The sequence below is a fragment of the Heterocephalus glaber genome, unplaced genomic scaffold, assembly GCF_053883595.1.
Source record: "Heterocephalus glaber isolate CG9 unplaced genomic scaffold, H.glaber_assembly_v1.0 deba00001531, whole genome shotgun sequence".
Classification (NCBI taxonomy): Eukaryota; Metazoa; Chordata; class Mammalia; order Rodentia; family Bathyergidae; genus Heterocephalus; species Heterocephalus glaber.
Genome location: NW_028258329.1, coordinates 239,360 through 266,709, shown reverse-complemented (window position 1 = coordinate 266,709; position 27,350 = coordinate 239,360). Strand labels below are relative to the sequence as shown.

The following is a 27,350-nucleotide window of genomic DNA, read 5'->3' as shown; positions in this document are numbered from 1 at the left end:
CCCACCTGTCCCAAGCTCAGGGGTACAAGGCCATAAAGCTTTCATTTGAGAAAGGAGCCCCAGGGCACTGCACTAAAGAAGGGCCACCTAAACATTCATTTTCCTGGGATTCCATTCAGAGTGCTCAGCCATCCAAACACTCAGGCCCCCTGCAGCCATGATGCAAAAGGGGCTGGCATCTGCTGGAGCTGGGCACAGGCCCTGACTTCATCCACATCGTGCTGGTTTTGTAGGCAGGAGAATACATGACTTGTGCAGTCATGGAAGCTTCCACACAGACTTCAGAAGAAGGGCTGGGAGGCCTGGAAGTGTGAGCGTGAAGTCAAAAAGACAGTGGAGACCCCAGGGAGTTGGAGTATTCGGGAACATGGAACGTCTGAGGAAAGCTGCAAGGATTCAGCAAAGCAGGACTGAGAAAGCAGCCACAAGAGCTGTAACCACTGGCAGTGCCATGAGGGCAGGGCCACCCAAGCCTTTTGGCGTTCACAGCTGATCACAGCCTGCTCTGGGTGCTGGAGATGGAGCTACAGGATGTAATGTTCGCCCTGCTGCGTTTGTCTTGCTTTGGTTCCAAACCTTTCTGTCCCCGTTCTTCCCTTTGGATTTCAGTGCTGAAACAGTTGAGTCCTTGGTAACTCTTAGAGAGGACTAAATGTATTTTCCATAGAGAGATGTGCATGAGCTTTTTTGGCGTCGGGGCAGAATGTTCTGGTTGCCACCTGGATGTCTCCCCAGCGCCTCATGCGCTTTTATGCAAGACTTTTGAAAGATGATTGAACCGTGGGGTGCTACGTTACATGTGATGTGAGGAGGGACCTGGTCAGAACAGGGTGTCACTGGGGTGTGACCGGAAGGGTGCATCTCCTGCCCCAGCTCCTCCTTTGTCTTTCTACTTTCTGGTCATCTTGAGGTAAGTAGCCTTCTTCTGCCAAGGCTCTGCCAGCATTCTGCTGATCATACAAGGACAGAAACTTGTCAAATGTTAGCCAAAATAAACCTGTCCTTTAAGTTGAGTTTGTGGAGTGTTTTGTCCAAGTGATTAGGGAAGTAACTATACTACTTTGTAAATTTTTCACTTTTTGTTCCCCAGAATAGATAATCTCAATTAACCTATCTTAAATTTAAACTCTTCTTGTTCTTTATTCTTCCAGCTAACATTCATCATGCCTAATATATTTTACTTGGCTTTTGGATATTCACCACTATGAGGTTCCACCTTACATAGGTTTGTTGTGGACTTTCTTATTATTCTCATCCCACTCAATTTGGATCTTTTACATCATGCCACACTTCCCCTGACACAGAGAGGATATTTTCCTCTGATATTTCAGTGTGCCTTGCTCTTAAAGTTTTCTCTACTGTTGTTCATCTATATCCTTTCCCAGGCCCTTCCTGCCCTCTCCTCCAGTCCCCTACTTTAAGTGACAGTGATTGCCAAGTAAGGAATAAAAATGGATTTTTTTGTGCAGGTATTTGCTTTTGGTATTTGCAATATCAAACTTAACCCTTATCTAAATATCAAAGGTTCTTTTTCTAAAATTTTACTATGTATGTGTTGGTACCTTTCCTTTAACTAACGTGGAAAAAACTGAGGCTGGTCATTTTCTTTAAAAAAGGCTCATTTAGCTCACTGTTTTGGAGGTTCATGGGCATGGTGATAGTTTCTGCTAAGCTCTAAAGAGGGTCTCATGGAAAATGGCATCAAAATGAAAGGACCATATGCAAGAGAGAATTGTCACAGAGCAAGACAGGAAGCCAGACAGTGATTCAGGAGTCAGGCTCCCCTTCCTCGGTCATTCTCTCTCTTTACATTAGTGTACATTTGCCATGTGTGGTAGCTACATTCACTTGGGGAAATTGGCATATATACATCCTACCTTGATCATTTTTATCCCTTGGCTTCCTCTACCTACCCTCCCCCTCCTCCCACTAATCTTCCCCATCTCCACAAAATCTGCCTTCCTGTTTTCTACCATCTCTCTTTTATTTTGCTCTTTATTTCTTTTTGGGTTTCTCATATAAGGAAAACCATGCAGTATTTTCTGTCTGACTTATTTAACTTAATGTCATGGTCTCAAGATCCATCCATTTTCCTGCAAATGACATGATTTCACTTACTATGGATGAATAAAATTCTATTCTCTGTATATACCACATTTTTGTTATTCATTCATCTACTGCTGGACATCTAGACAATTTCCAGAGCTTAGCTGCTGTGAATTGCACTGCTATAAAAATGAGTATGAATGTATCATTTTTTTAATTTTATTTTTTTATTAGTGCATGTTTGCCATACATAATGATCACATTTATCATAGGGAATTTGTACCTGTACATAATACATCTTAATTATTCTTTTTACCCATTCCTGTCCTCTTCCTACAACCCTTGATCCCCTCCCCATTTTAGTATGATGTTTTTAACTCTTTTGAGAAGAGATTCCAGAGAGGTGTAGGTGGGTAAAATGGAATTTCTATTTTTAGTATTTTGAGGAATCTCTGTACTGATTTTATGAATACATAGTGGTTATACTAGTTTACATTCCCACTAACAATGTAGAAGCCTTCCTTTTTACTTACATCCTTGCCAGAATTTGTGTTTTGAGTCCTGAAAAATGGGAATTCTTACTAGAGTAAGGTATAATCTCTCTTTTGTTTTGATTTGCATTTCTCTAATGACTAAAGATAATGAGCATTTTTTCATGCATTTATTAGCCATTTGTACTTCTTCTTTTGAGATGTATCCATTAAGTTTATTTTCCCATTCATTGATTGGATTATTTGCTTTAGGGGCTTAATTTTTTTTTTTTTTTAGTTCTTTATATATACAGTGTACTAGTCCTCTATCAGAAGAGTAGCTGGTAAAAATTTACTCCCATTCTGTAGGTTGTTTCTTCACTGTGTTGATTGTTTCCTTTGCTATGCAGAAGCTTTCAAATTACATATAATTATGTATGTTGATTCTTGGTATTATTTCTTGTGCTAATGCAGTTCTGTTCAAGGTGACATTGCCTGTGCCTATGGCTTCAAGTGTTTTCCTGTGTCGCCTTCCTGCAGTCTCAGTGTTTCTGTTTTTATATCTCAATCTTTGATTCATTTTTATTTGATTGGAGTACAAGTGAGATGTATGGATCTGGTTTCATTCTTCTGTAAATGAGTAACCAGTTTTTCCAGCACCATTTGTTAAAGACGCTGTCTTTTCTCTTGCATATGTTTTTGTCCCCTTTAGAAAAAAGGAGATGGCTAAAGGTGCTTAGGGTTGTTTGTGTGCTCTAATGTGACACTTCTTTTGTGAGATTTAACTGGGGTCCCATGAGAACTACCTTTCCCCTTTTGAAGGCAATGTCTGCTGTGATCTCTCAAGTTCCACCCCAACACCTCATAGAGAACCATGCTTCTGGCCCATGAACCTGGGACAAACCACACTCAGACCACGGTAGTTAATGTATCACTTGTAAATGCAGCTCAAAGCCTTTATATCTGTATCATTCTTAAGGACCAGACAAAGAATTTAAGGAAAGGCCTGGGACTGACAGCTCTAAGAATAGCAGTTTCTGCAAGGCAAGACCATTCAGAGTGCCTGAAAATTAAGATGAAATTGTTTTGCATCATTTAAAAAAATTTTATTGTAACATGTTTGCAATACACAATAATTACATTTATCATGGTGAGTTGTACAGGTACATAACACCTCTTAATTCTTTTTTCCCTCTTTTTCTCTTCCCTTTCTTCCCTTGCCTCTATGTTTTAGAAATTTTTAATTTAAAATGATATTTCAAGTCATATTATAATTTTTAGAGGCTGCAGTTAAAGAAATACATATTATTTTATTGCCCTTCCAAACTATACTGAATAAATGTATTTATTTTTACATGATGTATAATATTTTTAATATGTAAATGTTTATTGGGCAACTGCCATCATGAATATATGTGTTTGTGTGTGTGTGTGTATTTGAGTATATATTATAGTTTTTAAAACTCAGGAAGGATATATATATATATATATATATATATATATATATGTATATATCTTGGCTTTAGAAAAAGAATTTGAGCTGAAAATCATGAACACTTGTTGATCCACAGTATGGCAAAAGCTTCAAAATTTAAAGAAGTGTAACTATCTGTTTGGGAAAGAAAGTGACAAACACACAGGCATGTGCACATGTGTACACACATGCTATTATGGCACCATATAAGACACTGTATAAGTAATATTTCAGTTCAGAAAAAAAAGCTTGCTGGTTGGCTAATGTGGACCTATTTGCTGATTTTTTCAGAGGATGAACCAGAGCAGTGATCAAATCTGCATAGTCAAGTACATTAAAAAGGCAGACCAGGCTGTGGAAGTGCTATAGATCAAAGCCTGGAAGTAGAAGTTAGAATGTTTAGGATAGAGCCTGTTTGCTCACCTGACAGCAAGGCAGGGATGTGTTGTCTAATCAGGATTGTTCTCATTGTTGCTACCATCAGAACACTAGTTCATGAATTTAGCTTTCACTTTGAAAACTTACAAGGGTAGGCCTTTCCTGCCATTTACAAAACTATGTGGATATAAAAGAATGAGTTCAATAGTTAAATGAATGCCATAGCCTCTGTTTTGCTAGACTTTCTTATGTATTACCTGAAACTGCAGAAAGTTGAGTTAGTAACAGCACGCTTTCTGTGGAACACTTCCACTGAGTCACTCCACAGGGCTGAGAAGAGCCTGAGAACAAGATGGACATGATCAAGCTAAAAATGGAGCAATAATGGATGTCAGGTCCGTCCATCGAGACCCAGGAAAGAAAAGGGCCCTGTAGTTGCTGCATAAGGGAACAAGGGCTGTTTCTGCTGGACTCACCCTGTGCCTAATATGTTTAATCACGGTTTCCAATCCCTGGCGCTAATCAGTAATCAAGCCCCTTATTTAATTACATAGCAACGGTTTCTTTGTAATTTCTTCACTTTCCCTAGATATACCTAGTAACCTTTGTTCAAACCGCAGTGCATTTTCAATTAATATATCAAAAGACACAAGCTTAAGTTTTGACATTTGTAAAAACCTTTAACTGGGAAGTATTTTTTCTGAAGAGATTGACTCCTGTAATTGACCTCAGGACCTGCGGAGGAAGGCAGCTGTTTTATTTTAGATTTGACTGAAAGCGTTGCTTTGTGCTTCTACTTGATTGGCTGGCTCTGCGCATGTGGTCCATTTTCTTAAAATGTCTTCAATTTTCTACCTTGACTATTAAAGCTATTTCCTCTGGGTAATGACAGTAGACCAGATCTTCACATAAAGACAGGAAAGGCCAGAGTGAATCAGTAATCAAATACCCCATGCCGTTAGCATGCTTTTTGCTCAGAACGGCAGCTTGGTTTGCTTCCTGCTGAAATGGATGCCCGAGTCACATGATTACACGATAGTCTTGAAGGTAATTAAAACTGGTGTCTAGAACATACTTATTTGTCCTGTATTTTCAAGGATACATATAAAATTTGAATGTCATCACTTCGTTAACAAAGGTTTTTTTGGAAGCCAATGTCTGTTTCTCAATTTCTAAGGAGTTATTTTTCTTCTTTTCTTCTCTCTTTTTTGTGATATTGGGGTTTGAGCTACATCTCTGTCTTCTTTATTTTTTCTTTTGAGACAACAGGGTAACACTAAGTCACAGCTTGCACAGGCTGGGCTGGAACTTTTGATCCACCAGAGTGCTGGAACTGAACTCAGCTTTCCCTTCCTTCTACAGAAAAGGCAGACACTCAGAGTGTGATGCTTGCTTGTCCTTCTGCTGACAGTGCTCGTTAGAATACTGAGATGCAAAGCCATCAGGACTTATCATCACATTTTAAAAACAGTGATTCAGGGCCTTCCTTAATCTGTGTTATGGTGATGTATAACTTTATTTTGGGATCTTATAACTTCAGGCTTTCAACTGGATACCTCGCATTTGTATTTACTTGGCCATGATTTTATAGACTACTTTGCAATTATTTTCAAAATTTTCAAATTAATTTCTCTGCTCTAAAATACTGTCGGAATAACTGAAATGTTGCCGTCCCTACACATTGCTCAATCATTGGGTTCTTTTCATATTAATAATTCCTTTCCCCTTCTTACCTTCCATTCACATGTTTGTTTTAAGTGATGTTTAGGAAAGCTCTTGATTTTGTTTTTTTAGAACTAACCCACAGAGGAGAGACACATCCAGAATTCTAAATGAATTTATATTGTACAACACATTATTCTTCATAGTTAGATGAGGATGTACACATTTTGTGCTTTTTCAAAAAATTATATATGAAGAGTTCCAAGTTCCCAGTGTGCTTATAAGACTCGTAAGAGCTGGGATGGCTGAAAGCCAGCTTCCTTCCCTAAATGTCGTTGTCACCAGTGGCTGATTCAATGTGCCCAGTGAAGGGTATTGTGCACAGTGCACAGTGGAGAGAACACTATTGTGTGTGTGGCAAGCAGGAGGATGGCTTTCACCGCGGGGCTGCCTGACTCAGCTACAGAATCCATGGCCAGAAATTGTCTTCCCCTTTCTCTTTAGAGCTGCATTTGTCTCCCCCTTTCTCTTTAGAGGCGTATCCCCAGGAAAGTCCCATGTCCAGAGAAGAGTTAGAGCTTTGTTTTCTTTTTCTCTAGTCCCATGCTTGCTCTCAGATTTTTGGTAATTTCACTATTGTAATGAAGTTCAGAGTCCAAGCCTGCAAGGTTTGCATAACTCCTTATTCCCTGCAAAAGCCAAGCATTATTTTTCTTCAGAACTCATCTTGCTCTGCCAGGTTAACCCTTAGAGAAAAGATTGCTGAAATCAAGGCACCTGGAGAACAGAGGCGACTGCAAGTAACTGACCAATTGTTGAATGGGAAAAAAAAGTTTTAGATGTGGAGATGTGAGTTATTTGAAAACATCTGAGATCTGAATTCACCTGGCCATTGGTATTGGATGGCTGAGCTCTTTCTGCTCATGGAGGGGGCAAGGACCTGACAGGTGACATCAGCTCCACAGAAGTGACACTAAGTGAGACTTCACCCACCCAAAACTGCTGCAGCAGTGAGGACTAAGCCTCCTCCTCATCAGTACCCAGGTACTCCCTGCTGTCCTTCCGTGCCAACCCACTTGTTCTCATATCCACACATGGTCTGTCTTCTGAGAACCTGCATCCTGTACATATCGTTCACCGCCTACCTCCTAGTTCCTAATAGTGATCAGATAAGCACTTCTGAAAGTGTAATTTTAAAAGCTGAATTGCAAACACCTAGTCTTTGCAAAATTCTTTGTAATTTTTAAAGGGTACGGTACACTTTTACTCTAAACTACTATGAAGGGAGAGTTTATCAAGCTTGAAATATGTAGCCTTTAAGCAGGTATCAGTTTGGTTTTAGATGCACAACACAGAGAACAGAAATCCAGGATTCACTGAGTTATAATAAAATGTGGCTCTTATTTCATTTACACAATGAAATCTTTTAGCAATGCGGCCTTTCCTTCATGCTAAAATCAAAGCATCCTATATACTTCTGGGACTGTTTCCCTAGATCTGCAGGTGTGACCAGCTTCGGTGACTTTGTTGGGTGACCAGGTTGCTGTCTGTGCAGTCCAGTGGGGTGGACAGACTGGCCTCTTACAGATATGGACTGGCTACACTGCGGCTGCTGACCCTGCAGTGACGCGAGAGTATGTGGGAGGAAGGGATAGTCCAGACCCAGGCAAAACCAAACAGGTCGGCCCAAGCTGTCCTCACACTACTCACGGCAGCGTGCAGTTGCAGTATTTGAATTTTGTTTTTCTGGAATTTTCTGTGCAATAGTTTCAGCTGGCCTCAGATAACTACAGCCATGGATAGTGACACAGCAGGTGGGGGACTGCTGCTTTGAGTGCTTGTTAACAACCAAGTAAAGAAACAAAGGGCGGCTGAGTATTATTCTGACTAAAGAAGCGCGTTATGTCATTGAGCAGGCTCTATCCATGCCCCTGAATGAAATCCCAACACACTGATACCAGCTTTGACTCAGACAGTTGGCCATAAACCCAAACCCTGGAAGACAGAGTTTTGACACCATCAGGGACCCGTTTATTACACTGCTCATTTTAATTTAAAGTAGTATAGATAAAATTCATAGCTTCAGAAGAAGAAAAACATATGCAGGGGTGTAATTTCAGGCATTGATTTAAGTGTTTACTATTAAAGTAATAATATTAGAGCTAATCTCTCTTCTTACCTACTTAGGAAAACCATATAACCAAAGAAAAACCGTAGCTACGATGAAATTTTTGAGGCTGGTGACAACAGAGAACACCATTCAGATAAACTTGCCTGAAGATAAATTTTAAAGAAAATAGCCAGGTATGGTGGCACACGCCTGTAATCCCAGCACTTGGGAGGCCGAGGCAGGAGGATCGCTGTGAATTCAAGGTCCTCCTGGGCTACTTAGCAAGACCTTGTCTCAAAAAAAAAAAAAAATCCAAACAAAAATATGCACACTATAATAAAATGAAAATAGTGTGCTGTTGCTTAAAAGTCAAACTTTTTAAAAGAGAAAATGCTGAAACATTTTGAGCAAGGTATTAAATACGTGACTTCAGGGGCCAGATTCATGGAAAACAAAAGGCAGAAAGATGCTCATCTGGGGCCAGGCTTCGCATCTCATCTGAGAGCCTGGGAGATACTTGATAGTCCTTGGATCCAAAGACAGAATGAGTCTAAGGCACACCACGGGGTCGGTGTACAAGCATCACTACTCTGGATATGAGTCTCAGGTGAGCATCTCCTAGGAGTAAGGTCCAGCTTTTAACTCTTTCAGGGCCTGGAGCCCGGCAGCGCTCAGAGTAAGCAGAAGCAGTATTCATGGGCTCCAAGCACCCAGAATCAACCGCAAATCCCCTTCCACATACTCTTGTGCTAGGCCTCAGATGGTATCCGTAAGTTTTTAATATTCAGTGTTTAGAGTTAACAGAAAATAAAGATCGAAAAGGAGAAAATACATCATAAATAATAAGAAGAAAGGAGAAACAGATTCACTGAAGATCTAGATAATGCAATTACCAAATGGCCAAAGGACCAGCTCTATAATGTTCAAATGATTACATGATATTTAAAATAATTTTAACATTGACCTAGAAACAATAATAAAGTAAATTCTGGAAAAAGAATAATTATAACTGGAATTAAGAACTCTGATGACAGAATTAGTGAATTTGAAGATAGGTCAAAATAAAATATCAAGGCCGGGGATTTAGCTCAGTGGTTCCACCACCTGCCTCGCAAGCGAAAGGTCCCGAATTCTATCCCTGGTACCCAATAAAATAAAATATCAAAGTAAAATGTTGAAAAGGTAAAGAATGGAAAATACAGAAACAGAAGTAGAAACTGAGTGATGCAATAAATGCCAAAGATATATACAGTGGGGAATGAGACAGAAGCAATGAGAATTTTCAAAACTGATAAAAGATACATCGAAAATTCAAAAACCCCTGTGAAGGCCAGGGATTTAGCTCAGCGGTTCCATCACCTGCCTCTCAAGCACAAGGTCCTGAGTTCGATCCCTGGTACCAAAAAAATAAAATAAAATAAAACCTATGTGAACTCCAATCAGAATTAATGAGGAAGTGATTTAAAATTCTTGCATTCACCAGAAATCAGCTGAAAACCAGACCAAACAGGAAAATCTTTTTTTATTTTGAGACAGGGTCTTTCTATGTAGTTCAGGCTGGCCTGGAACTCATGGTGATCCTTCTGCTTCAGCCTCCCAAGTGCTAGAATTACAGGTGTGTGCCACCAGGCCTAGCCAAATAGGAAAATCTTGAAAGCACCTACAGCAGAAACACTCATTTCCATCAAAGGTGCAATCACTAGACAATTACCTTCTCAACAGAAATGGAATCCACAAGACAGTGGAGTGAACAGGAAACAGTTTAAATAACTGACATCTGGGCTTCGTGCCTCAGGGGTCTCCAGCCTCTGAAGTACCTGCTTCCACATTTTTAAAGGACCTCTCGTGCCAGAAGTGGCAGAAACTGGCCATGTCTGAAGGCAGGGTACCCAGAACAAAAACTGGGTTCTGCATGGATCCCAGTTGCTAGAAATGCCCTCCTTGAAATTGTCCATGTTGCTCTCCAATGGCTATGACCAGCAGTGTTATCAGTACATCTCAGGTGCGGTCCCTGAACTGGGATGCACACGCCTGGTCCCCAGCTTTGCTTCTTTCCTATGGGGTGCACTCTGATCTCCTGTCCACATGTGGGGTCAGCCAGATGCCAGCATAGCTCTGGAGCTATGCCTCCAGTATCTTCCCCTGGTCCTGAGGCCAAGCCTGGACTGCAGAGAGCTGTTTGAGTTTGTAGATATTTTTTTCCTGGCTGGCAGAAACTTGAGCCATGAGAAAGGTGCTAACACACTGATGTTAGATCCAGAAAGAGTTCAGAGATCTGCTAACAGACTTCAACTAGATCCCGGCTATGTTCTGACTATGTGCTGTATCTAGTCTACAGTAGGGGTAGCAGCAGACGCTCCTTGCCCTGTGTGCCCCCTGCCCTGGCTCTGGGGGTAACAGGTCATCTTGCTCTGCATCATGTGGCAGGTGATAGTCACTGAGAGGTGATCACATCTACCTTCTGAGAGCTTTAAGACAATCCATCCATTGCTCAGCAAAGGCAGTAATTCCTTCCCATCAGTGTCCTCTCCTGATTCTTACTGAGTAGTTGTGTCTTGGGCTTGTCTCAACCACATCACATGAGGAATGCACATTCTTTATGCAAATAGAGTAGTTCTTGCTCTGACATCCCTCTGCCCCACCCTGAAAGTGTTCTTAGAAATCAGAAATATAATCCACATCAAAACAGAGCTAAATGGCTAAGACGTTTGAAACAAGGAACAGGTGTGATATTGAGAGGACAGAATGAAAAAAAGAGCTTAAAGACAGGTTGTTGTGTCCATAGAAACCTATTATGTAAATGTTGCATTTAAAAGCGCTGAAAGTGTGGATTATTGGTTACATAAGAGTAAATTATTTTCCATATGAAACATAAAATAAAATAAGATCCCTATGCACATCATCTAGAAATCAATTCCAGGTTGATAAAAAATAAATATGAATAAAAACAAGAACATTGACATTTATATGGAAATATATATATATGATCATGAAATTCAGTCAACAGATAATGACAAGTTACTTAAACTCATTTTATTTTTCAAAGAATATAAATGTACACAAAAATAAGATGGCATGGCATGCTTGTTAAACCAACCACATATACGTCTCAGAATAGTTTTGTAAAAATATGCAATATCTAGAACTTCTACAATTTTAGTAATTAGCAAAGCTAATGATGTATGTCCCATATGACCAAACAACTCTACTCTTAGACAAATATAAAAGAAAAATCATTCACGTGTGTGTACCCAAGGATACATTTTTATAGAAGGTTTATTGTAGTACCCCTTGTACTACAAAGAATTGATAGTGACACAAATGTCCATTTACAGAAGAATGAACAATGTTCAGCTTTATGTAGAGTATGTATATTGTGTCTGATTTTTAATGTTTCATATATTAATATTTTGATCCTATCAGGCAACATTCTAGTGTGTGTGTGTTTGCTACATACATGTAGATAAGTGGATATAAACATACATAGAAATATCTCTGTTTGCTAGGAAATTCTGGAGGCCGCGGCACCCCAGCAGCATAGAGCACAACCTGCACTTTGATCTTGTTCTCTAAAAATAATTCTCTAATGAAAAAGACTCCTTTGAGAAATGCTGATTCTGGGATTTGGTCAGGAAAAACTTAAAAAATCCTGGAACATCTTGTAGTAACAGAAAGTAAGAAATTGCTAACCACCACAATGCTTGGAGCACCTCAATGGGTTATAGGAGCCAGTTGAAAAAGCTCCTAATGGCTAAACAACTTAAACAACAAAATAAATAATAGAATTATTGATTTTTTTGTCCAAACAATAGAATATTTATGAGTTCCTACTGATATAAATGATTTAATATTTAGGTAAATGGAGAGGATTAATTCTTCCTTACAGATGAATTCAAAATAACTTAGGTAGATATCCTTGCCAGGAGATAGGCATTGATCCTATTCATCTGTCTCAGTCAGTTTGCTCCTCACTGAGACACAAGACAAAAAATATTAAAGGAAGAGCAGTTTACTTTGGCTCATATTTTTAGTCCATAGTCAGCTGGCTATAAGGCAGGAAGGGTATGGTGGGAAGGACTGAGAAGTGGAAAGCTGTTCATGCCATTCCAGCTAGAAAGCATCGAGAAGCAAGACAACAGGCAAAGAGATCCTCTTACAGGAAACGCTCACAGTGACCCATCTCCAACCAGGCCCCATGTCCTAATAGCACCCACAGAGCTAGAACTTTCCAAAGCCCTGCCTTTCAGCACAGGCTTTGGGGGGGCATTTCAAATCTAAACCATAACATTCTGCTCTGGGCCCCCAAAAGACTTGCTATGCAAAATGTATTTCGTACCTCTTCTTGCAAAATGTATTTCATTCAACTCTTAAGACTTGCCAGAATTTGAGTCGTGACATTAGATCTTCTCTAAATTTCTTGTAGAATTCAGCAGTGATCCATCAAGACCTAGGCTTTTCTTTGTTGGTAGATTTTTAATTACATCTTCAGTTTCTTCAATTGACTGACATTGGGTTAGTTAGAAGTTTTATATCTTCTTGATTCAGCTTTAGTAATTCATATGTGTCTAGGAATCTGTCTATTACTTTTGTGTTTTTCATCTTATTTCAGTACAGGTTCTTGAAGTAGGTATTCACGATCTTCAGGATTTTTGCAGGATCTGTTGTGGTTGCACTCTTTTCATTCCTAATTGCATGGATTTGAGTCTTTTCTTTCCTTTTTTGATAAGGTTAGCTAGGGGTTTGTCAATTTTATTTACGCTTTCAAAGAACCAACTCTTCAATTTATTGGTTCTCTGTATTGTATTCTTAGTCTCCGTTGCATTAATTTCTGCTCTGCTCTTTTTAATCTCCTCCCTATAGGAGCTTTGGGGTTGGCTTGCTTTTCTTATTCCAGAAGCTTGAGGTTCAACATTAGGTTGTTTATTTGATCTGGCTCTGTTTTCTTTATATGAGAATTCACCATTTTAAGTTTTCCTCATAAGACTGCCCCATTGCATCCCATAAGTTCCAGTACATTGTATTGGCATTGTCACTTAATTGTAGAAACTGTCTCATTTCTTCTTTAATTTCATCTGTGACCCATTCATTGTTCAGGAGGGTCTTATTTAATTTCCATGTGTTTATATAGTTTTTGTGGTTTCTTTTGCCATTGATTTCCAATTTCATTGCACTATGGTCTGATAATATCCACAGGATAATTTCAATTCCTTTGCATTTACTTAGGCATGTTCTGTGAGCTAGTATGTTTTCTATTTTGAAGAATATCCCATGCTCAGCTGAGAAGAATATGTACTGTGATGTAGGGTGGAACTCTCTAGACGTCTACTAAGTCCATTTTTTCACGGGTTTGGTTCAGTCTACTTTTGGACACATGAGGCTTTGAGAGGACATCCAGATATAAACCATACCACCATTCACACCTATGTGCAGGCTGGACTTGATGACTTTCTTCCAAAGAATACAATAGGACAAGGTGGCAATAGTAAACTACCATGGGGAAACCTAACATTGTGTTAAAGAGTAGACCAAGTTTAACATCTCCAGTGGTCACATAATGTGATGCCTTGATACTAATAAATCACCTCTGTAGTAGTCCTCCCAAATAATCATTACCCCAATTTAACCTTTAAAAAATCACTAGACAAAACAACATTGAGGGACAATTAATGAAATACCTGATAAGTAGCCTCCAAACTTTCAAGGTCATCACAACAAAGAAAGAGAAATTTCTATGACTCAGAGCAGGCATTGGGTAGTGTCATCCTGGACAGGATTCTGGAACAGAAAATGGAGAGTAGATGAAAACTAGGTAAGTCTGGAATGACCAAAGAATAGTGTACCAGTGCAGCCTCTTACTCTGATCTATGTACTACTGTAATGTAAGATTAATAACAGGGGGAAATAATAATAGGGGGAAAAGGACAATGAGTATATGAGAATCTTCTGTATTTTTGAAATTTTTCTGTAAAGCTAAACTTATTCTAAAATAAATGTTCATTATAAAGTCACGTATTACCATTTACACAACCATTAGAGTGGCCAGAACCTAAAACACTGACAACAGCACTTGCTAAGGATGTGGAGCAACTGGAATACTCATCGATTGCTGGTGGGAGTGCAAAATGATACAGCCACTTTGGAGACAGCTGGCAGTTTTTTTAAAAACTAAACATATTCTTACATTATGATCTAGAATTTATACTCCTTGTTTTTCCAAAACTTACATGTTGTAATTGTCAAATTTTGGAAACAAACAAAATTTCTTCAGTAAGTGAATGGGTAAATAAACTGATATATCCAGACAGTGAATCAAATACTATATCGTTTTACTCTACTCTAAAAAGGTACGCACTAGCAAGAGTTGAGAAGCCATAGAGAGACTATAGAAACAAAATACTAAGAAGCCAATCCTCAAAAGCCACATAAAGTTTGACTCCCAGTCAGTTACATTTTAGAGAAAGCAAAACTATAGAGACAGTAAAAACCTCAGTGTTTTGCAGGAGTTAGAGGAGGTGAGGATGAACTTTTAATGCAGTGAAATTATTCTACATGTTAGGGTGGATACTGTGTATTATAAATTTGTCCAAGCCATATAATATACAATATCCTACAATGTAAACTATACACTTTGGGTGATCGTGGTGTATCAGGGTAGATTCAAATGTCCCAATTTAGTGGGAGATCTTGATTATGGGGGAAGCTAGGCTTGAGTTAGTGACAGGGGCTACCCAGGAGAGGTAGCAATTTTTATTTCCTGTAATCAAGCTATAAGACATTTTAAGATTCTATAAATCAGAAAGCTTTTCAGAAAGAAAACTTGAGTTAAGACAATTAAATGAACTTCCTCACAATGGAAACGTTTCCAGACTTCTCTCCAAAGACCTTTTGTCTCTACAATGGACAAAGTTTAGTTTCTCCTTCAAATGGGTTTCTCTCTTGATTTCCAGACCACATCTCTCTCCTTTCTGTCTCCCACCCCACCTGCTGCTGTAGTGGCTTCTTCCGGCCCTTTCTCAAGCTCTCTCCTCTTTTTCTTCCTCTTGCAGATCACCTGCTATCCCAGTTGGAGGGCTCTTCGTGCACACACAGAGTCAGCTCATATCTTTCCTTATATAAATGTATCCTAATTGCTCAGCTCCTGCCAGACCTATATTTCTACTACAGATCTATTCATCCCATGTGGATGAACTCTGGTCGCTCCCTAAACATCCCATCACAAACCTCACTCATGATTACTGGCCAGCCTCCAGCCTCATTCTCCTATTCCAAAGCTCCTCCTCTCCTTCTGCTTCTCATCTCTTCCAGCACACTATCTGTACTTACTTCCCTGCATTATCAAACCTGTGGCTCTTCCTTCCACACTTTCTTGCCTGTTTCAGTACTAAAAAGGAGATGTTTGGATGCTAGGCATAACACTGACCCTTGGATAGATGAAAGGCAGAACTTTGTCACTTACAGTTTGCAATGAGAGAAGTCTACCCCATGGACCACCCAGGGATTGTCCCTGAACAATTACAGCAAGCTGGAATTTTAAGGACAAGGGATGAGATTAGCTAGATGTTATGATCTTATGGGCTGGCTCATTTGTATGATTCCTCAGGCTGTTCCAGGCTGTCTTATACTTGGCTCCAGGGCAATTAGGATTGATGCATTGTAGCTCAGGGTTTTGAGAATCCAATAATGGAAGTGTTTTAAGTTTAGAAGCTGCCTAAGAAGGGAACTGATTGGCTTCTAGCCAGAACCTCAAAACTGAGTCCAGTCAGCACTTTTAAACAACTATATTAACTGGCATTAACTGGCAAGTCATCTTTAATTTGATTTCCACCTTTCTTATTCTGTCTTACCTTATTATGTCTACAAGCTCCACAATTCTGTGACTTTTCCCAGCTTTTAAAACTGTGTCCTTTGACTTAGCTGCGTTGATTATGTGACAAATACATTATCCATTCATGAGCAATTGTCATGGCTTTGAGATCCTCTGTCCCTGTGGTCTTGTGGTGAACCTTCTCTAAATCGCGTCAGCACACTTTGATCTCCTCCTTCCATTTTGAAACACAGCCACCCCAGGGGTGGCAGCATTGGCCTCCTGTGGATGGGTGATCTTCGCTGAATAATGATGCTCAATGTTCTGCCAACAAGCCAGTGACTCGGCAGGTGTATTTCAGGCTCTGGTCAGTTCTGGTCTCCCAGTATCTTCTAATGTGCGTGTCCCACACCAGTTCCCACATAGCCTTCATCCACCCTCTGCAACAACGAGCAGAATGGGGCAGAGTAAATTTTACTGTTGCTTTCTATCTGGGCCACTTTAGCATGGGTATTTTGGATACAGTACTGCTCTGAAACAAATTTTTCTTCAAAATGAAAAAATTTTTAAGTGATTTTTATTTTATTTTATTTACTGATTAATTGATTGATTTGGGTACAAGGGATTGAAACCTAGCCCCGGCATAGGCTAGGCAAGTGTAATACCACGAAGCTGCATCCATAACCTTCAAGGTGAAGAACTGCTATCAGTAATAAATTAATACTATAGTGCATCCAGGGCCCACACAGTGATGAAGTCACCAAGTTTGTATACAAAGATTTGAGGAGATCCGAAAGTCCCTGTTATTCCCCAGTTTTCCCTTAACAGCTTTTATCTGAGCTGACTAATAACATCTTTTGCTCAGTTTCTCTTCTATCATTCTCATAGTATGAGAGTAAAGCCTCTTTCTTTGGGCAGGGTAGACACTGTTAATCTTTTCTGCTAGATTTGGTGTTCAAGAGGTAACCATATCAGAGGGTGTGAGAAAGGAATAAAAAACCCATCTCTCAGCAAGGCTCCACATTTCTCCTCCCCAGTTTACCAAACTGCCATTTAACTTTAGAGACCACAGCAACTGGACTGTCCTGAAAGCTTGGAGGATAGGGAGAATTCTTCACTTTCTAGGGTAGGCAGGAATGAAGACTAGGCTGCAAGATGCTGCTAGGCTAGGAGGAAACACAGGGCCACAAACATAGAAGGCTGGACCTGCACCCTGGTGCATGGAGGGGACTTGCAGAAGGCTCATCTTGGGTAAGCCAGAAGGAAGTTAACAGCAGCAACCAAGAGTGCAGATTGCTCCCCATCCTGTTTTATAAAATGTGTATTTTGAAAGTTACAGATTTCAAGAATTCTACATAAAACCCCATGTAGCCTTTTCCCAGTTCTCCTGAAAGGTAACATGTTATATAGTCATAGGAAAATATATGGTAAACACCAGAAAATTGACACTGGAGTAATACCAGTAACTAGACTATAAACCTATTCAGTGTTCACCTTATTTTTTCCACTTATCTTTATGTGTATTTGTTTGTATGTTTCTACAGAGTTTGCTCATATACACACTAAAATCTCATCCTTTCGATGATCTAAGAACGTCTGCCAAATCTAAGAATAGGAAGATTTTTGCCTGTTATCTACTGCAAGAGTTTGTGGATGATGTGTGTGTGGTGCGAGGCCAGGGTCTTCCCTCCTCTCTCCTGCCCGCCCCTTCCCCTTTCCTGTTTTTCCTTTTCCTGTTCACTCTTTCCCTTTCCCTCCCTTTTCCTTTCCCCGTCCTTCCTTTCCTTTCCTTTGCCTTTTCCCCTTTCCCTTTCCCTTCCAGCGTTCTCTCTTTGTCTTTGAATGTGATTTTTCTGTTGTTCTGGTACCATTTGTTGCAAAGTACATGCTTTTATTAGAAATTTCTGAGTGACTTTCTACGTGATATCACTTTAGATTTCTACCAGCAATCTATGAGAAATTCCAGTTGTCTGCATTCATGTCAGTGTTTGAAATTTGCTTTTATTTTTAAACATTATCTAGGTACATAATAACATGTCACCATATCCTCGGTTTGTCATAATGGCAAATTTCAAATATCTTTTTTTATGTTTTCCATGCACGTCTCTGGTTTGGTGAAAACTTTGTATCTTTTGGCCATTCTCTAATTGGATTATGTGGTAACTGTTATTATTGGGTTTTACATGACCTTAATATATTTAGGTATAAGACTTTTATGAGATACATGGATTGTAAATATATCTTCCAGGTCTGTAGCTTGTATTTTAATTCTATTAATAGAGTTTTTGTTACTGCAAGGTTTTAATTTTGTTGAAGTCTAATTCATCAGTTTTTTCTTTTATGAGTTCTTCTTTTGGTATCACATCTTAAAACTTGTTGCCTAGGGCCGGGGATTTAGCTCAGTGATTCCAGTGCCTGCCTCGCAAGTGCAAGGTCTTGAGTTCGATCCCCAGTACCAAAAAATAAAAAATAAAAAACCTTGTTGCCTAGATTTTAATCTGAAAGATTTCTCCCAATCTTTTCAGCCTTAAATAAGAAAGTTTTATAGTTAAACTATATTTATTGAGTTATTTTAATGTAGTTTAAGATTAGATCAAACATTTTTTGCCTATGAATCTCAGCAAAAACAGTTTTTCCTTAGGAATCCATTTGCTTAGGAATCTCAGCTTCCTCCAACACTATTTTTTGAAAAGGCCATATTTTCTCCACTTACTTACTTTTCTCCCTTTGTAAAAAAAGCAAAAACAAAAACAAAAAAACGTTACTTAGGTATATTTTAGTCTATTTAGGGGGGTCTGTTTTTAATCTGTTATCTACCGCCACCAAAATGCACTGTCGATTACTCTTGCTACAGAGTAATTCTTCAACTTTAATGTCTCGATTTTAAAATTATTTTAGCTGTTCAAGTTCTTCTACCTTTCCCTGTAATTTTTAGAACTTGTCCAAATACACAAAATTTATTTTAAAATCTAGCTGGAATTTTGAAAGGAAGTGAGGAAAATTGACATTTTTACTATATAGCATCTTCTGAAACAGAAACACATTATGTGTGTCCATTATTTCATTTTTGAGATCATTTAGATCTTTATTTAATCAGTATTTTGTAACTTTTAGCATGCAAATTCTATCTATATTTTGTGAGACTTATGCCCATGTATTTCATCTTATAGAGTGATTATCAACACTAGTTTTTACTTTTTGTCTTCCTATGTTCATCACTAGTATGTAAAAATAAGATTTTTGTCTGTTGGTGATTTTTTTTTGGTTGGAATAAATTTATTTCATCTGTCTGTAAACGAGGTGTTTAATAGTTATGGCATTTTTAAAATGCATGTTAAATCAGATGAGTTAGACTGTATCCCAGATGTAACAAAGTGCAGGGAAAGAAATGGCCAAATCAGCAGTGATATTTGTTTTTAAATGTGTACATTATCCACAAGGCCCAAACAATAGAAGCAAATACTAGAATGTTCCTAAAGTAGTGCGATTCGAAAGAAACCCTTAATAGGTCAGTTAAAATGCATCTCTCAATAGCAGCACTTCATTTTAACAATAGTATGGCACAGAATACATATGAAAAAAATTTATCACGAGACTACCACAATAATGCAACTTTATATAAAAACTTTCCAGCATTGCAGCAGCTCAGATTTTTGTTCCTGTCTTTCTTTGCACACCAGCTCTACTCTTTAGTAAAACTATAAAGCCTGCCATTGTGGACATCAGGTATCCCAACATAACCATCTGGAGTGTGTCCAGTTTGTTCCTCATAGGGCCAATTTTTATGTGCAGCTTAAGTTTCTATATAAAGTTGTCTGTTGGTCTTATATCTCATAACTTTGCTGAAGTCATTCACTACTTCTAGGAATTGGCTTTATAATATATTCTTTCGTATTTTGCATATAGACAATTAAGGAGACTTCTCCATCGGTATGACCTTGATATCCTTTTCATGCCTGATTGCACTGGCTAGAACTGCCAGTACTAGGTTAAGGAAGAGTTGTAAGAGTAGATATCCTTGCCTTGTTTCTGATATTGAAAAGAAAGCATTTATACTTTTACAGTAAAGTAGTAGATGAAAAGTTTTATAAATACTGTTTACTAAGCTGAGGATTGCCTCTTCTGTTCCTAATTTGCTAAAAGTTTTTGTGACAAATGGGTGTTAAATTTTGTCAAAAGCATTTTCTGAATTAATTGATGTGACAGTGTGTTCTTTCTCCTTTAGCCAATTGAAAATGGTGGGTAATGTTGATTGCTTTTGAAATGATGAACTGTGCTAAGATAAACCCACTTTGTTCTATTATGGGCTTTTCTACATTTTTTTTATTCAATTTGCTAATCAAATCATTTGACATCTCTTCATGAAAGATATTAGTCTATATTTTTATTGTGTACTGTTTTTGGTCTGGCTCAGTATTTAAGCAATACTGGCCTTATAAAATACTGTCTTTGTGTATATCTGAAAGATATTAGAATTGGTGCTAATATTTGATAACATCTCCACTAAATTCATCAGGTCATGGAGTTTTCTTTTCCAAATGCTTTTAAAGTTATGGGTTTAATTTCAGTAATTAGACTGGTATTCTAATTACTTACCTTATTTTTTTTAATTCTTTTATTGGTACATTGTAGGTATACAACACATTTACATTTCTCATTGGGAACTTGTACCTTTACATGATGTATCTTGGTTCTTATTTTTTCCCCATTCCTAGCCCTCCCTTCACGCCCTCCACCCTTCCCTATTTACAAAGACTTTGTTTCCATTTTTTCCATTTCTCATCATTTCTCCTTTCCCTTCTTTCCTTTCCCCTGCCCCTCCCACTACCCCTACCCCTTTGGACCTTTTCTTCCTATTTTACATTATTGATTATTCATTCTAATCATTGGTACATTTTAGGTATACAATATAATGACATTCATCATTGGAAATTTGCACCTTTACATAGTCTCTCTTGGTTCTTATTTTTCACCCTTGCCCAGCCCTCCCTTCAACCGCTCCATCCCTCCCTATTTACAGAGATTTTGTTCCTATTTTTCCATTTTCTCACATTAATCCCATTCCCTTCTATCCTTTCCCCTACCCCTCCCACTTCCTTCCCCTTTACCCCTTTTCTTCCTATTTCACATTATCTGTTATACCTTTTAGTCCTTATTTACACTTTCAGTTTCTCACACTAGAGAAACTATTTGGTACTTATACATGTGTGTCCTATTTATTTCACTTAAAAGTATCGCCTCAATGTGCATCCATTTAGCAATAAGTGTCTCTAATTTCTCAGTTTTTATGGCTGAGTAGTACTCCATTTTATAAAAAAACCACATTTTCTTTATCCAGTCTCCAGTTGATGGGCATTTGGGCTATTTCCAAGTTTTAGCTATTACAGATTGTGCTGCTATGAACATGGGTGCACATATATCACTGTGGGATGATTCTTTTAATTCTTTGGGGAAGATACCCAACAGGGGAATAGCTGGGTCAAATGGGACTTCCAGTCCTAGTTTTTTGAGGTATCTCCATACTGATTTCCATAGTGGTTGCACCAGTCTACACTCCCACCAGCAGTGGAGCAGGGTTCCTCTTTCCCCACAGCCCCACCAGCATTTGTTATTGGTTTTCATGATAGCAGCCATTCTTTCTGGAGTGAGGTAGAATCTCAGTGTTGTTTTCATTTGCATCTCTCAAATGACCAGTGATGTTGAACATTTTTTCATGTATTTATTTGCTATTTCTACTTCTTTGTCTGAGAAATGTCTGTTCATTTCAGATGCCCGTTTCAGATTGGGTCCTTAAATTTGGGAGGTCTGATCTATGGCCGTACCACCCTGAACGCACCTGATCTCATCTGATTACTTGTCTTTTATTGGCTGACTTTTGACAGTTTTTCTTGTCAGTTTTTCAAGACACTGTCTAGTATCCTTTTATTAAAACTTTAATATTTCTTGTAGGAAGGTTTGCTGGTGACATATTCTCTCAGCTTTATGGAGGAATGTTTTACTTTTCCTTTATGTTTTCAAGATATTTTGGTGAATATAGATTTCTTGGTGGGCAGTCTTTGTCCTTCTGCCTCTGCAATATGCGATCCCAGTTCATTCTGGCCACCGTGGCTTCTGATGGGAAGCCAGATGTACACAGTGAGTTGCTTTTCCCCTGCTATTTTCAAGAATTACTCTTGGGCCTTTAGCCTTTCCCAGTTTGACTTTGTTGAATTATATGACCTCTTTGAGTTTATCCTACCTGGGCTTCATTTATCCTCCTTGCAGCTCGTTGAGCTTCTGGGATGTCAGTTAACACTTTGTGTCAAATTAAGAAAGTGTTTTTCTATTGTCCCTTTACATAGTCTCACCATTTCTTTCTCTTCTGTCATTTTGGAATTCAGATTGTACATATTTTGTTATGTATGATGGTGTCCCATAAGTCTCTGACTTCATTTTTATACATACTTTTTTATCTTTTTTAAGTTGAATAATCTCAATATACTTATCAAACTTACTTGTTGCTTCTCCCACAAGCTTGAATTTTTCTGATGTTCTTGTACTGCTTTTTAAAATTTGTTTGTGGTTTTCAGATCCAAAATTTCAATCTGGTGTCCCACTCCCTCTTTCTCTGTAAATGATTTCTGTACCTTTATTTATATCCTGTCTTTGGTAAGACTTCCTCAAAATATTTTCCTTAAAACTGTCTAGTAAGGTCGCCTTAGGAGTTGCATCAACAATAGTTTCTGTTAATTTTTATCCTGCACTGCACACTGATTTCTTCACACTTCTAGGGATTTTTTTTGTTTGAAAACTGAAAATTTTAAATAATTGAATGTGGCATGAGCCAGTGAATAACATTTGCTGAGCAGTTTGATGAGTGTGAGTGTGAGTGTGTGCGTGTGTGTGTGTGTTATGGAAAGCCTTTAATGTTTTGCAGACAATTTACCGTTCTGTCCTAACTTTCATTCTTTACAGTCTTCCCTTGCACAACGATTCAAAGTTAGTCCGAGTGACGCCTTAGAACCTTCTCAGGTCTTTCCTGGGCAGACCCCCAGCTCTTCACAAGAGCCTGCTCTTGTAGATCCCCAAGAACATGTGTTACCAAACATGATGTTAAAATCTCATTCCTCCTCTTCTTCTCTTTAAGGGTACTCATTAGCCTCCTGATATCAACTGGTGTCAACCTCCACAGCAGAAATGTTAAAACGACTGTGGCTTTGTGTTTTGGACAAACACTATAAGTAGGCCTTTTGTGACTGAGCAAACTCTCTGTCAATTAAAAAGAAACTGTGAGCCCCAAAATGGAATTTTCCATAGAGCTACCCAATATCTTTAATAGGCCAGGCAATTCTTTGGATATCTTAATCCACCCAGCTCCCTCTACTTGTCCCTAGGCTGCTGCCGGTTTTCATAGTTACCACAGTTGCAAGATGGCTCATTTTCAAGGAAACACAGAGATTAGCAATGGAGAATGAGCATTTGTCAATTTATAATACTATGTAGTTTGTGTGTGTTCCTGAGATTCAGCCATTTTTTTCTTGAATAAACACTACTTGGACTGTTGCAAGTCTCTGGTGAATTTTAAGAGCTCATAATATTTTCATTTTCATGTTTTATTGGTGCTGGGCCTGACATTCTTCATGCTTTCATTCTGGAGCAGATTTGGGGAGTTTTTTACTCACCCCTTGCAGAAGTGAGTACCCCCTGCATCCTTTCATTTTAAAGTAATTTGCGTCTTCGTATTTACAGGAGATTTCTTCTAGAAAAAATGTAGTTCTAACTTACATGTTCTTAAAAATACAACCAGACAATCTCTGCCTTTTAACTGGTACATTTAGAATGCTAATATTTAAAGTAATTTTATATATTTCAACTAATACCTACCAACATCTAAATAGTTTTGTATCATTTTTTGTTGTTTTTCCTTACCTCTTTTTGCCTCCCTAATTTTAATGTAGCCTTTTATTTTTCTGCTCACTTAGCTTATAGTTTCTCTGTGCTTTTTCAGTTTTTAAGTGGTTGCCATAGAGTTGATAGTATATTGTTAAATAACCTAAGTTCACTCTGAGATGACATCAAATCATGTAACACACAGTGAAAGTACCTTCTAAGGGAGTATTCCCAATTCCCCTCCCATAGCTCACACAACTGATGTCTACTCACCCAGCACACCATTTTTTAACTGCTTTAAACCATTATCTTTTATATCAATGGAGGATAATAAATCAAAATTTTAATTTTTTCTTCATTTATTCTTTTTCCAATGCTTTTTATTTATGTAAATCCAACTTTGCCAATATCATTTTCTTATCTCTAAAGATCTTCTTTTAACATTTTTCTGGGCAGGCCTGCTAATTCTGTATTTTTTAATTCTTTGTGAATCTTTACTTCTTCACTATTTTAGTCACATAATTTTAATTAATTTTTAAAATTTTGAGATTATCATAGATTCACAAACAGTTGTAAAAAATAATACAAAGAGTCTCCATGTACCTTTTACTCACTTTCTCCAGTGCACATCTTCCCTAAGTATAAGTACAATACCAAGCCACTGACCCTGACGCCGTCAAGATTCGGAACGTCCCATCATCCCAGGAATCCTGGGTGCTGTTCCTGCCTAGATGCATTGACTTCCCAACTATTCTTAACCCCTGGCGAGCACGAATTTGTTCTTTATTTCTACAATTTTGCTGTTTAAAAGATATGTAAATGATAGCACACAAAATGCAGTTGTTTTTGAATTATTCTCAATGTGCATAATTATCTGATATGCATACAAATTTTTGTGTCATTCTGCCCTTACTAAAGCATGTTTTTATTGTATTATCCATTTGTATAGCATAAATCAGTGAACTAAGCTTATGAATTTGATGAAGGTGGTGCGGATGAGGAGGGAAAGAAATCCAGTGTTCTTTGAGCCTCTCACAGACATGCACATGCAGGTGAAAGACTGAGTTTGGGCTTTAGGTTATGCACCCTAGTGCAGTTCAGCTCTACGGCGGGCTGGGTTGGCTTTAGCTTTCTTCTTATGTGCACTACTCGATTAAGGACGAGGATGTTGGGTTTTTTGTTTTTTGGTTTTTTGCTTAAATTCTTTTATTGGTACATTCTAGGTATACAATATGTTTACATTTATCACTGGGTGCTTGCACCTGTACATGATGTATCTTGGTTCTTATTTTTCCCCCATTACCTGTGCACCTTTCACCCCTCCACCCTTCCCTATTTACATAGACTTCGTTTCCATTTATTATTCTTTTCTTATAATGTTTCCTTTCCATTCTTTCTTTCCCCATCTCCTCCCACCACCCCTACCCCTTTGGACCTTTTCCTATTTCAAAGTATCAATTATTAGTTATTAATCCTTTTAATCCTTATTTACACTTTCAGTTTCTCACACCAGAGAAACTATTCAGTATTTACACATGTGTGTCTTATTTATTTCACTTAAGAGTATGGCCTCAATATGCAACCATTTAGCTGTAAATGACTCTAGTTTCTCATTCTTTATGGCTGAGTAATACTCTATTTTATAAAAAAAAACCCACATCTTTTTTGTCCACTTTCCAGTCGATGGGCACTTGGGCTGTTTCCAAGCTTTAGCTATTACAAACTGTGCCGCTATAAACATAGGTACACATATATTGCTGTGGTATGATTCTTTTAATTCTTTTGGGAAAATACCCAGCAGGGGAATAGCTGGGTCAAATGGTACCTCCAGCCCTAGTTCTTCGAGGTATCTCCATACTGATTTCCACAATGGTTGCATGAGTCTGCACTCCCACCAACAATGGAGAAGGGTTCTTTTCTCTCCACACCCCAGCCAGCATTTGTTATTGGTTGATTTCCTGATAGCAGCCACTCTTTCTGGGGTGAGGTGGAATCTCAGTGTTGTTTTCATCTGCATCTCTCAAATGACCAGTGATGTTGAACATTTTTTTCATATGTTTCTTTGCTGCTTTTACTTCTTTGCCTGAGAATTGCCTATTCATTTCAGATGCCCATTTTTGAATTGGGTCTTTGAATTTGGGGGGTCTGATTTTTTTTAGTTCTTTATATATTCTAGATACTAGTCCTTTATCTGAGTTACAGCTTTTAAAAATTTTTTCCCACATTGTGGGTTGTCTGTTAGCTCTGTTGGTGGTCTCTCTTGCAGTGCAGAAGCTTTTTAATGAGATGAAATCCCAGTTGTTGATTCTTTCTGCTAATTCCCATACTGCTAAGGTTTTGTTCATAAAGTCTTTTCCTATGCCAATATCTTCAAGAGTTCTACCTAACTTATCTTCCAGCAAGTTTGGTGTTTCTGTCTTAATATTTAGATCTTTAATCCACTTTGATTTTAGTTTAGTGCATGGTGATAGATAATGGGTCTAGTTTTAATCTCTGACAGGTTGAAATCCAGTTTTTCCAATACCATTTATTAAATAGGCTATCTTTCCTCCAATGAGGGTGGTTGGCTCCTTTGTCAAAGATGAGGTGGCTGAGTATGTCTGAAGTTATTCTTGCATCTTCTAATCTATTCCACTGATCCTCGGGTCTGTTTCTTAGCCAGTAGCATGCTATTTTTATCACAGTAGCTTTGCAGTATAGCTTCATGTTGGGTATTGTGATACCCCCTGCCATGTCTCTGTTGCCCAGAATTGCTTTTGCTATTCTAGCTCTCTTCTGGTTCCAAATGAATTTTTGGATTGTTTTCTCTAGTTCTGTGAAGTATATTGCTGGAATTTCAATCGGCATTGCATTAAATCTATAAAGTAGTTTTGGAAGTATGGCCATTTTCATTATATTGATTCTTCCTACCCAGGAACAAGGGATGTCTTTCCATTTTCTTATATCCTCCTCGATCTCCTTTTTCAGAGTGCTGTAGTTTTCAGTGTAGAGGTCTTTTGCTTCCTTTGTGAGGTTGATTCCTAGATATTTCATTTTTTTGGATGCTATTGTAAAAGGAATTGTTTCCCTAATTTCTTTCTCAGAGAGTCTGCTATTTGTGTATAAGAAGGCTATTGTTTTTTGAGTGTTGACCTTATATCCAGCTACTCTACTGAATCTGTCAATTAAATCTAGAAGTCTTTTGGTAGAGTTTTTTGGGTCTTCTATGTAAAGTATCATATCATCAGCAAATAATGACAGTTTAACTTCTTCCTTTCCTATCTTTATTCCTTTTATTTCTTTCTCTTTTCTAATTGCTGTGGCTAATGTTTCCAGAACTATATTGAAAAGGAGTGGTGATAGTGGGCATCCTTGTCTTGTTCCTGATTTTATCATGAAAGTTTTCAGTTTTTGACCATTTAGTATGATGTTGGCTGTTGGTTTTTCATAGATAGGCTTAATCAGGTTGAGATAAAGACCTTCTATTCCAAATTTCTGTAGAGTTTTTATCATGAATGGCTGTTGGATTTTGTCAAATGCCTTTTCTGCATCTATTGA

The 27,350-nt window shown here is 38.2% G+C and overlaps 1 protein-coding gene across 1 annotated transcript in view; it reads left to right on the top strand.

Annotated features, from left to right (window-relative positions):
* Gabrg3 (gamma-aminobutyric acid type A receptor subunit gamma3) overlaps positions 1 to 27,350 on the top strand; it is a 574,107-nt gene that overhangs the window by 389,160 nt on the left and 157,597 nt on the right. The gene's annotated exons all lie outside the window — the stretch shown is intronic.